Source organism: Sabethes cyaneus, chromosome 3, assembly GCF_943734655.1.
Source record: "Sabethes cyaneus chromosome 3, idSabCyanKW18_F2, whole genome shotgun sequence".
NCBI classification, from domain to species: domain Eukaryota; kingdom Metazoa; phylum Arthropoda; class Insecta; order Diptera; family Culicidae; genus Sabethes; species Sabethes cyaneus.
Window position 1 is genome coordinate 48,531,955 of NC_071355.1, and position 15,935 is coordinate 48,547,889.

Here is a 15,935-nt window from a genome sequence, read left to right on the forward strand (position 1 = left end):
ATGGTTTAGCTTTGTCTGGACAGTCACAACTTCCCCTCTCTGCCACCATACAAGACAACCATACGCCAGTATTGGTCTGACAACGACCGTGTATAACCAGTGTATGTATTTGGGTTTAAGCCCCCAAGAGTTGCCAATTGCTCGTCTACATTGCCCAAAGGCCATGCACGCTTTTTTAATTCGGAAATCAATATTTGTGGACCAGTCAAGCTTGGAGTTGAGAATCAACCCCACGTACTTCACTTCGTTCACAACATCAACATCCGAATCGTAAAAGCGCAGAGCGCGAGCTCCATTGGTATTTCTACGTCTTGAAAATAAGACGATAGATGTTTTGCTCGGATTTACCGAAAGTGCAGTTTCTCGGCACCACGTTTCTACGACACGTAGTGCCTGCTGCATTAAGTCAAATAATGTGCTTATGCACTTTCCAACTACTAGGATGAGATAGTCATCCGCAAAACCATATGACGGATAGCCTAGACCATTGAGTTTCCTCAATAGGCCGTCCGCCACAAGGTTCCATAAAAGAGGCGAGAGAACGCCACCTTGTGGACATCCACAAACACTTTGCTTCCAAATACTTGCTTGCCGTAAGGACGAAAAAAGCAATCGGTTACTAAGCATTTGTTCTATCCACTTTATGATTATTGAAGGCACATTATGATAACGAGCAGCCTCCAAAATGGAAGCGAAAGATACGTTATCAAACGCGCCTTCAATATCCAAAAAAGTTCCTAAGCAAGATTCCTTTTGTGAAAAAGCAACCTCAATTTTATCCACCACATCATGTAATAAAGTGGTTGTAGACTTGCCACTTTGATAAGCATGCTGTGCTGAATGAAGAGGAACTTCTAGTAAGCTTGTTTCGCGGATGTGGTGATCAACAATCCGCTCAAGTGATTTAAGCAAGAAAGACGTTAGACTGATTGGTCTAAAACTTTTGGCTTGCTCGTATGTCGCGCGTCCTAAAATTTAATTTTCTGCGGCTGAGGTGGTAGTCTGATAGACATCAGAAATCACACAAATGCAACAGATGAGTTATATATTGCATTTTGATTCTGAATATCTACGGTCTTATTACATCCAATAGGTTGCTACACATATGCTCTCAATTCTAACATAATTAAAATTTAAATATACGTTATTTAATAATAACAATTATTAAGTTAAGTTTAGGTGACCAGCAGACTACCAAGTCAGCACAATCGCTAAGATTAGGGCACCTTAGCTACAGAAGGGTAATGCTTTGTGAACAGCTGTAAGTGAATAATTATTGTAAAATTCTTGAAACAGACCAAACCTCGTGTTTTTAATCTTGACCTTAAAATGCGGTTAGGCACATATTAATATTTTTTTGAAACGGTGGCTCTACAATTGAAGAAGAGGTAGTAGTGGAAAGTAATGGAGAATATATTTGAATGGAGGGGAAAGAGTGTAAAGGTGAGGGTATTGGTACCTGGGGGTATTTGGAACCTTATTGGTAGCTACACTTAATAAGTTGTCGTTATGACTCCTACCTTTTGTCCAATGCTGGAAGGTGCATGGGTCGAATCAAGCTATAATTTTAAATTATAACCGGATTCGAACCCATAACACCCGCCAGGGCATGTGGCTCGCTGGTACTTGTACCTTTGAACCATAGAGGCGCTGGACAAAAGGAGACTGCGCAACCCCCCTTATTAAGCTAGCGACATGGGTTGGGTTATTAGACACAAACTGTGCCTTTTCCTCCGTCTACTGTAGAAACCACCGACCGGGAAGTTTTAATCTAACTTGTTTTTACTGTCAGGACGACGACACTATGCAGGCCCTTACGACTTGCAAGGTACTGCGCGTGATGCTGTTCGTCTGTCAGCGTGTTAGCCTAGATTCTCAGCGCGGGTTTTCGGAGAGAGGCTCCGTTCCTATGAAATTCTTCATTACTTTCGCCTACCGCTCCTTCATCCAATTGTAGAACCACCGTTTCAAAAAAATATTGAAATTCTTTAAGCTTCCAATCCAACAGAATTGAATCAACAGTGTAGATTCCACACACCTACCCTCAGCTAAATTGTTGAATGAATCTACATTACAAATTAACCTTTTCGAAGTGTGCAATTTTTATATTTACCTTTATTCTTGTTTACGGCCGTATCCTGCATTCGTACGAATAATTTGCTTCGAACGAATCGGAAAGCACTATCCTCATATTCGAATGGACAAAAGGAAGGGGCCTTTGAACGTTCGAATTGATTCGAACGAAAACAAGAATACGAATCGGCTCTACTTTCGAACGAATATCATTCGATCGAAAACAAGAATAAGGGTGATTAGCTCAATAATTAGTGTACTAATTAGAAAAAGAATTAGGTCACTGTGTATGAGCAACTTTTCTAATTGTAACTTATTGTCTCTGAAATTAGACTAGAATTTTTTCTGCACATTCATACTGTAGCAACTCTGTTGGGCAGTAACTGTTAAACTCTTCCAGCGATATACTACGAAAGTTAATCTATTATCTCTAATACCACCATTATCTCGTTCCAAATCGGCACCCGGTCGAATGCTGGCCGGAAAAAACAGCACTCGACCGAACTGGGTAAATGGACGGAATCCACGTACAGCAATCCTATGTAGCGGGTCGCAGAAACGGAATCACAAACAACCTATAAAAATGGTTCCCCGGACGAGCGATTTAATCCGACGATCGAGGAAGTGTTTATTTGTTTGTTTTTCAACCGGTCGAGAACCGAAGTGCGAAAATCGTCACGGACTGAGGCCCCCTGGTTTACCCTTCTGTACCGCCCCGCGGCGCGACCTGGCGTGGCCAGAACGCCAACCGGAGTGCTTGCTGCCGATGCCGGTGCGGAGTGTTTTGGAAGTAAAAGTTTTGGCAAGCACATCTAACATGATGATGTCGTTCGCAGTTCTAGATACGAGTCCGAAAATATTGATCAATAATTCACGGGAAAAGTTTATTAAAAGCGTTTCGGGGCCGGGAAATGATTGCTTTTTCCTTCTTTCTTGGGTGGAATGGTGATAAATTATAATTAAATTCTCTCACGGATCCCGGGCATGGGCGGCGGGAATGGGTTTCGTTCTTTCCATGTCCCATAATGACTTTTATGCTAATGTGAAACAGCTCAACAGCGAAGTTTCGAGATTTGCTGTGTTTATTTGCCCCCTGCTGGTTCAAATCCAGGAAAAGTGAATAATCGATTTAAAAATCGACTTACAGCTGAGAAAAACACTCTGCCAAGGAATGAATCTAGATGAATATTCAATACCAAATGATTATTGGGTGTATTTTCTGTTATTTTTCTTTGTTCGTTTGCTAACATCGAAACATTCGTGCAGCTTTCCGAGAAAATTTTTGGTGTTGGCATGCCAGTAAAAAGGTATGATATTTTAACTAAATTTTCAACAGTCACGTGGTGTTGTACAGTATGCGATGTGATCCTTTCCGATTGCTAACTGAATGATAGATTCAATTTCCAGCAGCTCTGTCACGATGTCACGTTTGACTGAACCTTAATCGATTGTTTCTAGATACGTTGACACTTTCTGACGCTTTCACTCTGTTCAGATAAATTGGTTTTGCTATTTCGTCTTTCTTTGTTAGTTCAGATTCACAAACTGAAAAAATTGCTTTGGTGACAAAGTCACCGACAGAAGTACTCACCTTGAATACTCTCTTTTTTCAATTAAGCTTTTGGTTTCACTCGATACGGTGGGTAGGTTGGACAAAACTAAGCGTGTTCACTTCTCAGGTTCGGACAAAACACAAGCATCCTTCGCCTGCCATGTGAAAGCTTTCAAATCTAAAACCGCGCTCAAAGTATAAATTGTTTCGTAATCTTTCGTTAATCCTATTGCAAACAATATCGTACCGATGAACTGCATTTTAAAAGTATACATTTATACCGTTAAAATACTCCTCTGAAATAATCCCAAACCATTTTTTACGGTTTAATTAAACCAGGATTATCCTATCGGTTTCAATGTGCCATCAGTCTGCACAGGTCGCCAATTAAAAGTCTTATCTATCAGATAAATGGCTTTGTTTGCTCGAATGCAAGAAAACACAGGTATTGGTCCCATTCTGGTAGAGCTTTCCAAATATTGTCACACCACATCGCATCACACCAGCCATTAAGCTTTCCGCTAGCCACCCGGTTCGATCCTGTCGTAAAGGATTGTTACCAAAAAATTGCCCCAATAAATTAATATTAAAAGCCCCCACGAATAATAATTACCCAAAGACCCCACCTGGAACCATAAAAGTGTAATGCCATTCATTGGCCGTTGGTTTAACTACACAACGGGAAGACAAAGTTTACCCGTTGATGGCGGTGTGGTGGCTTGGTGGGGATCAAAACCTACACACATGAGATTGTTAATGAGCCGCCGTTGGCGCTCGTATCTATTTTATTGCTCCATCCGTATTCATTTACCCATCTAGGGGAAGGAAAAATGGAATTGTACCATCATGCGTAAGTCCTTCGTAATTGATAACTATAGAGAGTTTTCGAAAAACTGCCACCTCCCGGTTAGATAACCACCGGATAAAACAGTCAATCAGCAGCTATTTATTAGCGATACGTAATGCGAGCATTTTATTTTCGGCCAAACTCCCTAATTGGTAATTTAAGTTAGCCGCCCCAGCCATACAAGTGGCTGTCTGTAATCGAATCACACCGTGATAAAAGTCGCAGCAACAACAGTATAGGGTAGCAAGTGCAAATTTTCGGAAAACAAATTTATCTCCCCCCTGGAGTTTTATCGGGTAGTTCGCCCTCCGGAACGTTCAATTATGAAGAACTCGCTTTCTCCATCAATTATTCGTAATAAAATTATTGCCTCGCTCGCCTCGGAAGACCGATGTTCTTTCCGGTTCGTTGGTTACTTCGCTACAAGTTTCGCAAATTGTTTATTCTGGCACTTTTCCGTACTGCCATAATTCAGTCAATCCCGCGCGAAGCCGAGGGGTCTGTCTGTGTTATTGTTGCGTCGTCGTCGTCAGGCAGGAACCGTTCTTCTGTCTGTGCATATCTGTGTTCCGGTTAGCAAAAAAAAAAAACAATTGCGAAAGCGTTTCGAACGGCAAAAGGAGAATAAACATTTTTTTGCAAGAATCGAAACTACCAATCAAAGTAATAATAATTAAATTTTATCTTTTCTGTTCCACGTCACAATCAGTTTAAGTAACGATAACTCAACGAAATCAACGACCACTGCACTGTTGTCCAGAAAGCCAAATTAGGTGCAATAAATTGTTTACTCAGTAGTCGTTGATTTTAGACTATTTTAGAATTTAGACGATTTTAGACGTGCTCGCAAGAACAAATAGTCGCACAATGGTGATTTCGTCACTGATATGTCACACTGACACAGTCACAATCTGAGATAGCCAAAATTATAGTTGCACATCCCTGGTCGTTAGTTTCTAGGCCATAGCTCAGACACGCCATATTATCACTAAAAGATAAGAGTTTGACGGACAACAAGAAGAGTTTTTTTGTGCACGCTTACAGCTGAAAAATCAGCAGCCGTCAGCTGAAAAATAATAGAGCCTCCGGAAAGGACCAACTCGACAAAAATGGCCAAGAACCGCTAGTAACGGCACTTCATTCGATAATTTCAAGGATTTAGGAAGAGGAGAAACTACCGGAGGAGTGGATGGAAGATGTAGTCTGTCCCATTTACGAAAAGAGCGACCGGTTAGATTGCTGTAATTACCGCGGCATCACATTGGTCAACGCCGCCTACAAGCTGCTCTCCCAGATTTTGTTGCGTCGTCTATTCCCAATAGCAAAGAAAATTCGTAGGGCAGCATCAGGCGGGCTTTATGGGGGACCATGCTAGTACGGATGAAACTTTTACTCTTCGATAAATACTACAAAATTGTCGGGAGAACAACGTACCCATGCATCAAATTTTCGTGGTTTTCAAAGCAACATACGATACAGTTGAACGCAAACAGCCCTGACAGATAATGCACGAGTACGGTTTTCCAGACAAACTGACGCGGCTGATTACAGCTATGCTGGTGCGAGTGATGTGCTACGAGCGCGTTTCGGTGGCACTTTCAAGTCCTTTCGAATCGCACAGACGGTTGCGGCAAGGGAATGGACTGTCCTGTATGTTATTCAACATCGCTATTGTAGGTATGATCTAGTGAGCGGGCATCGAAACGAGAGGTACGATTTTTAGCAAGAGTAGCCAACTCCTAGCCTTCGCAGACGACCTCGACATCATTACTAGAAACCTTGGAACGGCGGAGGCAATCTAAGCTGGACTAAAAACGGAGGCTAGGAGGATTGGGTTACAAATCAACACGTCGAAAACCAAATATATGGATGGAAAAAGCTCCAGAGAAAGCAACGTTTGCCTCCCACCGACAATGACTATTGACGGCGATGAACTGGATGTGGTTGATGAATTCGTATATTTCGGATTTCTGGTCACTGCCGACAATATACCGAGTAAGGAGATTCAACAATGCATTCAAGCTGGAAATAGAGCCTACCTTTCCTCCTGTATGATGATTCGATCGAAAAGCATACGCCGCCACTCAAAGCCAGCGATATACAAAACGCTAATCAGTCCGGTAGTCCTCTACGGACTTGAGACAGTAGCTTTGTTTACGGAAGACATACGTGCACTTGCCGTATTTGAACGAAAGGTGTTGCGGACTATTTTTGGCGGAGTACAAACGGATAGCGGAGAGTGACGCAGGCGTATGAATCACGACTTGCAGGACACTACTTGAAGAGATTTTCTTCGTACAACTTTGCAGTAAAATCCGTTCTCTTCGAACCTCACCGGAACCAGGAATAGAGTGGCCCAATGTGCTAGATGGTTCGACCAGGTTGAAGCCGACTTGCGTGTGTCCAGATGGTCAACGAATTGGCGATGAGCAGTCTAGAACCAAGTGCACAGTGGTCCGAAAGGACGAAAAGCGGAACTTTTTTCCTAGTGTCTTTTATTTTCATTTTATCATATACGGTCTTCAAAACTTTTGTTCGTATAAATATCCCCCTAATCTAAAACTGCCAAAAGTTAGCCATTGCTTACTACAATGAAAATAAAAAAATAACTTTTTTGTGTTAGGAAATATAGAAATAGTTTCTTCGGCAAAGTTGTAAATAATGTAAAAGCAAGAAACTTTGCCGAAGAAATAAAATTTCTATCTTCATTAAGTGCTGAACTATAGGGTATATTCATTAAAACTTCATTAAAAATTGGGTTTTCATACTTAGCTTTTTTTTAGTTGCATTTTACATGACTACAATGTCTTTTTTTTAGTTGCATTTTACATTAATGCAATGTTCTAGGCAATTATAGAAGCACTCATAATACACGTTTTTTCAGAAGACCGCGAATTTCTTGGACCTTTGCTTGATAAGTTATCGCATATTCAAGCTTTAAATTTCCATAATTTCACGAGTGCATGGGGTAAAATGGGGCAGGCGAATCTATGAAATCAGCACTTCAACTTAAAGCCTAAGTCGAGTACTACAAACTTATGTGGGTTCCGCTTGTCCACAACCACCCAAATGAAAGTACGCCAAGCACACGTTTTATGTGTTTCGCTAAAGGCTAGGTACACGTCCATTTTTTTGTTTTAGTAGATAGGCACATGGTTTCTTTGGCAAAGTTATAGAAAATACAAAAGCAAACAACTTTGGTAAAGAAATGACATTTTTTTTTTCCTGTATGGACTCATCACTGCGACCAGTATGGTTAGATCTATTGTGATATCGCCCGGGTGTTTGTTGTATAACCCGCACTGCATTTTATTTTGGCCATAGTCGCTATTAAGTGAGCGATATGCTTATTGAATTTTTTTTTTTTATGCGTGCTTGTGTGTAATTGGGTACCCTTCTTTCAATACTTTACTCTACTTTACCCACCTCGTTCCACATGACAGCGCACAGTCCCCAATTATAGTCATCCCTGGTGTAGCAAACCAGTGCATTTTTACTATAAGGGTCTCATTTTTGCACTGTCAATAGGCCATATCGGGATAATATAGAACTCAGCATGAAGGAAGGGCGATGAGGGGCCTGAGAATAAACCCATGCTGAAGTCACTTTGACATCGAATGGCCTGATTCTACTAAGATTCGAACCCATGACCATTCGCTTGTCAAAGCAGACTCGGTAACCTTGCGGCTACAGAGCCCCCCAAGAAATGACATTTCTATCTCTATCGAGTGCAGAGGGACTGGTACCGAATGGCCGAAACAGAAATGGCCGAATTACGAATAGCCAAATTTCAACAACAGACACAGAAGGCCGAGTCTCAAATAGCCGAATCACGAATGGCCGAATTTTTTCGGAATGCCTAAATAACTATTTAATAAAAACAAGAATTGACAATTGATTGGTAAATGGTTGGATAACGCGTAAAATTGTGGTCCCTAGCCTCTTATCTAGCAACTCCTACCCCTACCTCCACGTGGTACCAGCTGGAATACGAGCAACCTTAGCGGAGATCGGGTAACCAACCCCGATGGAAACTAAGGTCGTATATCAACAGGGGAGGAGGCACAGTGTGTCTCGACACTGGAAGATGGCAGCCCGATCACGAGACTCGGTAGCGTAAGCCCTAGTACGGCTACCTATCTAAACCAAAAAAAACTTACAACAAGAGTCAAGAAAAACTTTGTAAGGAAAGGACCTAGAGATTTGCAATCTTCTGCAAAAACGTGTATTTTGAGTCCTTTAATAATCGCCTAGAACGATATATTCGTGTAAAATGCAACCACCATAAGCTAAGTATGAAAAACTATTTTCTAAAGAATTTCCTAGGAAAATGCTCTGTAGCTGTGCCCTCGAGAGACATAGAAATGTCATTTCTTTAGCAAAGTAGTTTGCCTTTATACTTTCTATAACTTTGCCGAAGAAATCATGTGCTTATCTATTAACACAAAGGAATGGACGTGTAGCGAGCCTACAGCGTACGCGAAACACATCAAACGTATGCTTACCGTACTTTCATTTGGGTGGTTGTGGTCAAGCGGAACCCACACAAGTTTGTAGTACTCGACTTAAGCTTAAAGATTAAGTGCTGACTTTATAGATTTGCTTGCCCCATTTTACCCCATGGGCTCGTGAAGTTATGGAAATTTAAAGCTTGAATATGCGATAACTTATCAAGCAATGGTCCAAGAGATTCACGGTCTTCTGAAAAAACGTGTGTTTTGAGTTCTTCTATAATTGCCTAGAACATTGTACTCACGTAAAATGCAACTAAAAAAAGTTAAGCATGAAAAACCAATGTTTAAAGAAGTTTTAAAGAATATACCCTATAGTTCAGCACTCGATGAAGATAGAAATTTTATTTCTTCGGCAAAGTTTCTTGCTTTTACATTATTTACAACTTTGCCGAAGGAACTATGTCTATATTTCCTAACACGAACACTGTGAAGTGTAGTGGATAAAAATTCTTCATACGGCCATAGCCACAGTGATGCCATTGATATATAAAAACTATTCAACATTACAGAAAGGCGATAATAAAATTCTACAAAAAAGGGATAAAAAGATGAGTTCAATCCGAAGAAAAGACAAGGAACAAAAGACGAAAAAACAGCGTATGGATAGTGAACATGTGATGACAAAAATAACTAAATTATTACAAATTATAATAACTACGACAAAAATACAATGGAACAACAACGACAAAAGAACGTTTAAAAAAGTAAAAGAGACGAAAGAGTATAAAAGACGAATATACGTCAGAGAGATGAAAAAAGAACTATGCAAAAACAAAAAATAGACAAAAATTTAGTTTCCTGGACAACTGACAGCATGACTGAACGAGGAAATGATAAAAAGATGACAGCAAACGAGAACAAGACGCCAAATATCAACAAAAAAGATGACAAAAGTGGGAAAAAGCCGACGAATATACGTTGAAAATAAAGCAAAAAAATTATGAGAAGATGACAAAAATACGACAGAAAAATGACAAAAAGGCGACGATAATGAAAAAAAGAGACAATAAAATGACATCGAAAAAGTCGAAAAGACAATGATAAATGACTTAACGAGAAGAAAGCAAATAGCCGAACAAAAAGACGACAAACAGGCGGCAAAAAGATGATGGAAAGATGAAGAAAAAGTGATGAAAAGTAAGTAAACTGACGAAAAACTACAAAAATATTGTGGAAAAACGCCGAACAATTGGCCGAAGAAGTGTTAAAATGTCAAAAATGAAAATAAAAACTCCCGAAAGGATTACAAATATATGCATAAACGGGGATAAAGGAACGATATTAAAAGGGAAAACAGCAACAAGAAATACCAAAAACGACTACAAAAAGACGTCATCAAACCGAAAACTCCGCAACAGACGATAAGATTTATTTATTATCTGCTTATTTAGATCACCGTGACACTAATATTATTAGAACTTGTTGATTCTTTTCGGAGAAAATCAAAAAACTATTGATTTGGTGTGACGTTTCTGCCTACTGTTTTCCTTCGGCCATCATCAGACGTCTACAAAACAATTATAAAATTTATTTACTATTACATTTTACATACAACATAAAATTTTCAGTCAATTTCTTAATTACAATACATTTACTTGGTCTAATTTATAACTTACAATAACGCGTCAGTTCTGCATCATCACTCACAACCAATTATGTAACCCCGTCGGTTCGTATTCGGGTTGAGCTCCTACGATTTGCTTCTGTTGTTTGTATGTGGCGGAGTTTGAACACTAACCCATCGTATGCCGTATTGAATTTTCCACATTCTCGAAAAAACGGTGAATCTTCAGCGAAGGAAAACAGTAGGCAGAAACGTCACACCAAATCAATAGTTTTTTGATTTTCACCGAGAAGAATCAACAAGTTCTAATAATTTTATTTATTATCGTTGAAATCGTTGAAGAACGAAAATTGACGTTAAATAGACAATTCAAATACGACACCATGTCTTTACATATAAAAAATGATTTCTGTCTGTGTGTCCGTATGTTCCTTATAGAATCGGAAACTACTAAACCGATCGGCGTGAAAATTTGCATGTTGCGGTTTTTGGGGCCAGGGAAGGTTCTTATGATGGTAAGAGACCCCTCTCTCACTTAGAGCGGGGGCTGCCATACAAATAAAACTCAAATTTCTGAATAACTCGAGAACTAATCAATCAAATGAAAGCAAATTTGGCATGTGGGGATTTCGGAGGCAAGAATTTTTTCTATCATGAATTGGGACCCCTCCTCTTTTTCGGAGGGGGGGCTCCTATACAAATGAAATACAAATCTCCCCAAAACTCGAGAACTAATCAATCAAATGGAACCATTGTTTTTGGAGGCAATTTTTTTTCTATGGTGAATGAAGACCTCTCCCCTCCTTAGGAGAGGAATTATGACCATTCCCCTCTTCAAAGGGGGGTCTGGACTCCCATAAAAATGAAATGCAAATATCCTCATAACTAGAGAACTAATCAAGCAAATGGAACCAAATTTGGTACGTGGGGGGTTTTGGAGGCAGGAATTTTTTCAATGATGGTTTGAGACCCCTCATCCCTGTGATAGGGGGATTAGGACTCTCATATAAATAAAACAGACATTTTTGCGTAACTCAAAAACTAATCGAACTCGAGAAATTTTAGACTCTTTCATAAAACATTAGTTAATAACAAGACCACCAAAAACTACCAATAGTAACATTAGATGATTCAGGGTGAGACGGCCACAGGCCGCGAGTGTTGCCGGCAACCTGCTGTCGGAAGCGCCGGCCACTGCGGGGGGCAGCCCCCCGTAGAGATCACCTCTATCTAGGTTTATTTATTTTCCTAGATTACTGACCTCTATTACTTTCCTTCAGTTGGGTCACCCCTGCGAAATGGCACTTTCCACGAAAAAAAATTTCCGTGAAATGGTACATCCCGCATAAGGTTTTTCGCGAAATGGTATTCCGCGTAACTCTATATTCCGCATTATGATCAACAGAAAAGTGGTGTTCCGCAAAATGGTATTCGGCGAAATGTTATATAATCATGGCGAATATTTTAATGCTATCCGCTTTATTTTATCACGCTAAGCAATGGGGGGAGTTGTTTTGTACTGTACTGTGAGGAAAATTTGTATATTAAAACACCCGTGAACTCCCCAGAAACACTGCAAAACTCGAGATTGTGACAATGGTCATCCGAGATTCACGATTTATGTACAACACAGTTTGTGGCAATACGAAGTTTGTCGAGTAAGCTAGTATACATATAAAATCTGTACATAAAAAAGTAGTCGCATAAAATACAAGGGCCGTGCCTAATGGTATCCCGATCAAATGAAAATATCAAATTTATAACAGGATGAGTTCTAAATAACAAGTATTCTATAACAAAATCCCCTTTGCATTTTGTTATAAACTTGGTCTCGTTAGCAGTTAAAATAACAAAAATTGTAACAAAACTTTCTCCAGGCATATCACAAGTATATCAAGTTATGATATAATTTGATCTAGCTTATATCAAGATGAGTAACAAAAATCAGTATTCTGTCTTGCTGTATAACCAAATTGTAACAAACCGTGTTATAAGTAACAGAACGAGATAGAATCTTGGTAGAAAATTTTGTGTGTCGTAAGTTTTTCTGTCACATTTATAACAAAGTTTGATAGAAATATCAACTTGAGCAACAATTCTGTAAGATTTTTGTTAGAATCATCTGATCGGGATGGGCGCAGGTTAGACGTAGGGCTACGAATGCAGAGTAATTAGTCTTTTAATACTGAAACCAGGGATCTGTATATAAATTTCATATCTCTCAACGAAATCGACGATCTTCGTTCATAATCCTCTGACATTTCGGTAGTAAACATTTCGTAGACATTTCGGTATTTGTGCCATTGAAAAATGAACGGAGTCATGTTGATGTTGAAAAGTAGAGTAAGTAGCCAGATGAGTGTTACCACAACTATACTTGCACATGCCTTTAGTTTTTTTGGCCATAACATTTGGACCATTTTAGCAGATGGAATATTTCCTGTATTGCTGAGAAATTATTATTTTTACAACCTACTGACTCCACTACGAACGTGCCTGTTAAATGCGACCCTGAAAATAGAAATACGGAAGACCCTCAACGCCAAAAAAAGAAAATATGGGTCTAAAGTTTTGCGCAAAGGGACAAGCCCGCAGTGTTAGACCAAACTCACAGCACTTTTAATTTTGGACTCTGTTTAATGGAATTGTGTTTACATACCAATGAAGTTCACTCTGGCTCTTAGTTTTCTTTTCCTAAATCTATTTTATTTTAACTACGGTAATACCCTAACCAGCGTTCGCGAAGGGATTGGTCAGTGAAATTTTACGATCTGATTAAACACAACGCCATTTCCCGCATTTTAGGCGGCTTAGGCGAAAGATTTTTTTCCACCAGCAGAAGTTTAAATCGACTCGAGCGACGAACGCTTCCGACATAAACCCGTATTTTATGAAGCTAAACTATAAACCAGCCGTCGAACGACGAGTTCGCCTCCGAATGGCCAGAAGGAAATGAAAACGAATCCGACGAAGAAATTTATTGCACACTTGCCCGAATCATAAATTCGCAGGTTTTAGTGATATTTGATAGAGCTATAGGCTACAGGCCCAAGGCGATGTTTCCGAACGTGACTGTCGATCCCCGCTAGTTGACGCTTTCTTTCGCTTATTTGAACTTCTTGCATAGTGAAATTGATGTAGTGGACGAAATACGAGCCAATCTTATCGATACCACAATCCTATGATGCGCTGGTCGATACGACCGATAAAGTTTAGCTTTTCGCTCGATAAAGCTCCGCCCATTCGATGTTGCTGATATCTACGCCCCGTCTTTTTTCACTTAAGACAGCAGCGACTTTAGTCGTCCAATTTTCTACGCTGAACATTTTTGTAAATCTGTTAGATGTGGATTTTTTACAGTTTTTCAGTTTTTGGTGACGACCAATGATCAATTTCCATTACTCAAACTCAGTTAAAAATACTTCTGATATTATATTCCAATGTGCCTCAACTGTTTAATATTAATAAAATTTGCCCCTATGCCAATGGAGCTTGAAAACATCAATTTCCCATCAACTTTCAGCACGTGTTCAATCGTTTTCGATTCAAACGGCGACTATCACGGAGGATCAGCAATAGTCGAAAGCATCCACCCCGTTCTCGGTCGTCTAATGGTCCCATCAAAGTTTCGCAAAGCAAACCTCTGCCGAATGGAAAAGTTCAACCGAATGTTGGCAGCAAACATCCGTTGCTATCTACGTAAGCATCTACCCAACCTGTTGGTTTTGACCGACTCATCGCTTTTCTATCTCTTTTTGATGGTCTGACGTCCCACGCACTCGCATGTAGGTGTACGTCAATGAAACAATCTAAATAGCACAGCATCAGCGAAAAGTTGTAACAAGAATTTACAACCTCTTCAACTAATTCAGCAGCAAAGTTTGGGTCGTTTCGGTGTGGTAACACTAACCGGTTACCGCAAAATAAGGGTCGAAGTTTCGATTCGTTTTAATTTCACCTGTCTGTTGGGGTATGGTTTGTGTTCCCCCTCCGAACAGAGCGCTGCTATTTGAAAAGGATCGCAAAATGCTGGTGTACCATCACTTTGCAGGATAATGTGCTTGAAAATATGGACACTTGAATGAAAATGGGATTCAATCTTCGAAAGATGCAGTAAGTTTCGAATTACCTTGAAGTTTTGAAAGCCTATAAGGAGATTAATATCTATCGCATCTAGTTAGAGAAACGATTAACTTATTGTAGGGGATTTTTCATAGTCATCGTCATTGTCATTGGGCTGGAAAAATTTAGAATTTTGTAAAATTTTATTCAGGACAAATACGTAGGGTATTGTCGCTATCGTCGGGCCACTGTTATGGTCGGGCCATCACGATTTTACAGTTTTAGTAACTCATGATATCTATGATACAACCATTGTAAAACTTCTTACTTTGATAGCTAACTTTTCACAATATTGTGAGTTTCAATCGTATATTCAAAACAACCGTATTGAATTCAGCGACTAAATCTTACAAAAAAAGTTTTCCAGGCGCAATGAACTTTTCTTCAAGAAATGATTCATGAAATGCAATTATCGAGAGAAATTTTGAAAATGTATGAAGTGTGTTGTGCTGCACACGAAGACTATAGAAAAATCCCCTGCAGTAACGTGTTTGGGAAGGCTAAGGTGAAATACTAGAAAAGCGCTATGTGTAAAGGTCGGGCCACTTGAGTAGTCATGGTTGGGCCACTATAATTTTAAGCGCAAAAGCGCAATAATCGCTAGAGAATGTCAGTCACGTAAAATATGATCAAATACAGCAAAATTAAGACGATAAAAACCTAGATTTTTGTAATTTTTTAATTGCAGTTATGCACTTCGGAAAAGGCGATTGCGGGAATATTGATTTTACAAAATCGCTAAAATTTCACAAAGACGCAATTAAAAATAGGGTATTTGTACCTATATGAACCGTTGTTCACGGAATTTATTCTTTTCATGTCTCTAAATAGATTTTCAATACGTATGTCTTAGATTTTCTGTGGTGGCCCAACCTGTACAACATAGCCCGACTATGACAACATGTTTTGTCTTCACGTAAATGCCTATAACTTTTTTATTTTTCAAGCAATCAGTTCAAAACTTTCCGGAAACATTATTTTTAGACCTTTACAACGATGTATTTAGATTTCCAAAATTCCTTTTGAAACGAAAGTTATGGGCGAATACCAAAACGTGGCCCAACCACGACGACACTCCCCTATCAACCGGAAATTACCGCCTTCAATAAAAAGTATCGCGCAAAGAATGTAGTTTTTTGGCCAGACCTGGTCTTGGCCCATCAAGCCAAAACCGGCCAAAAACGGATGAACCGGCTGAAGATAAAGGTTGTACCGACGCACTATGGGGCAGAACCCGAAAAAGCTCGGACAAAACATCAAAAT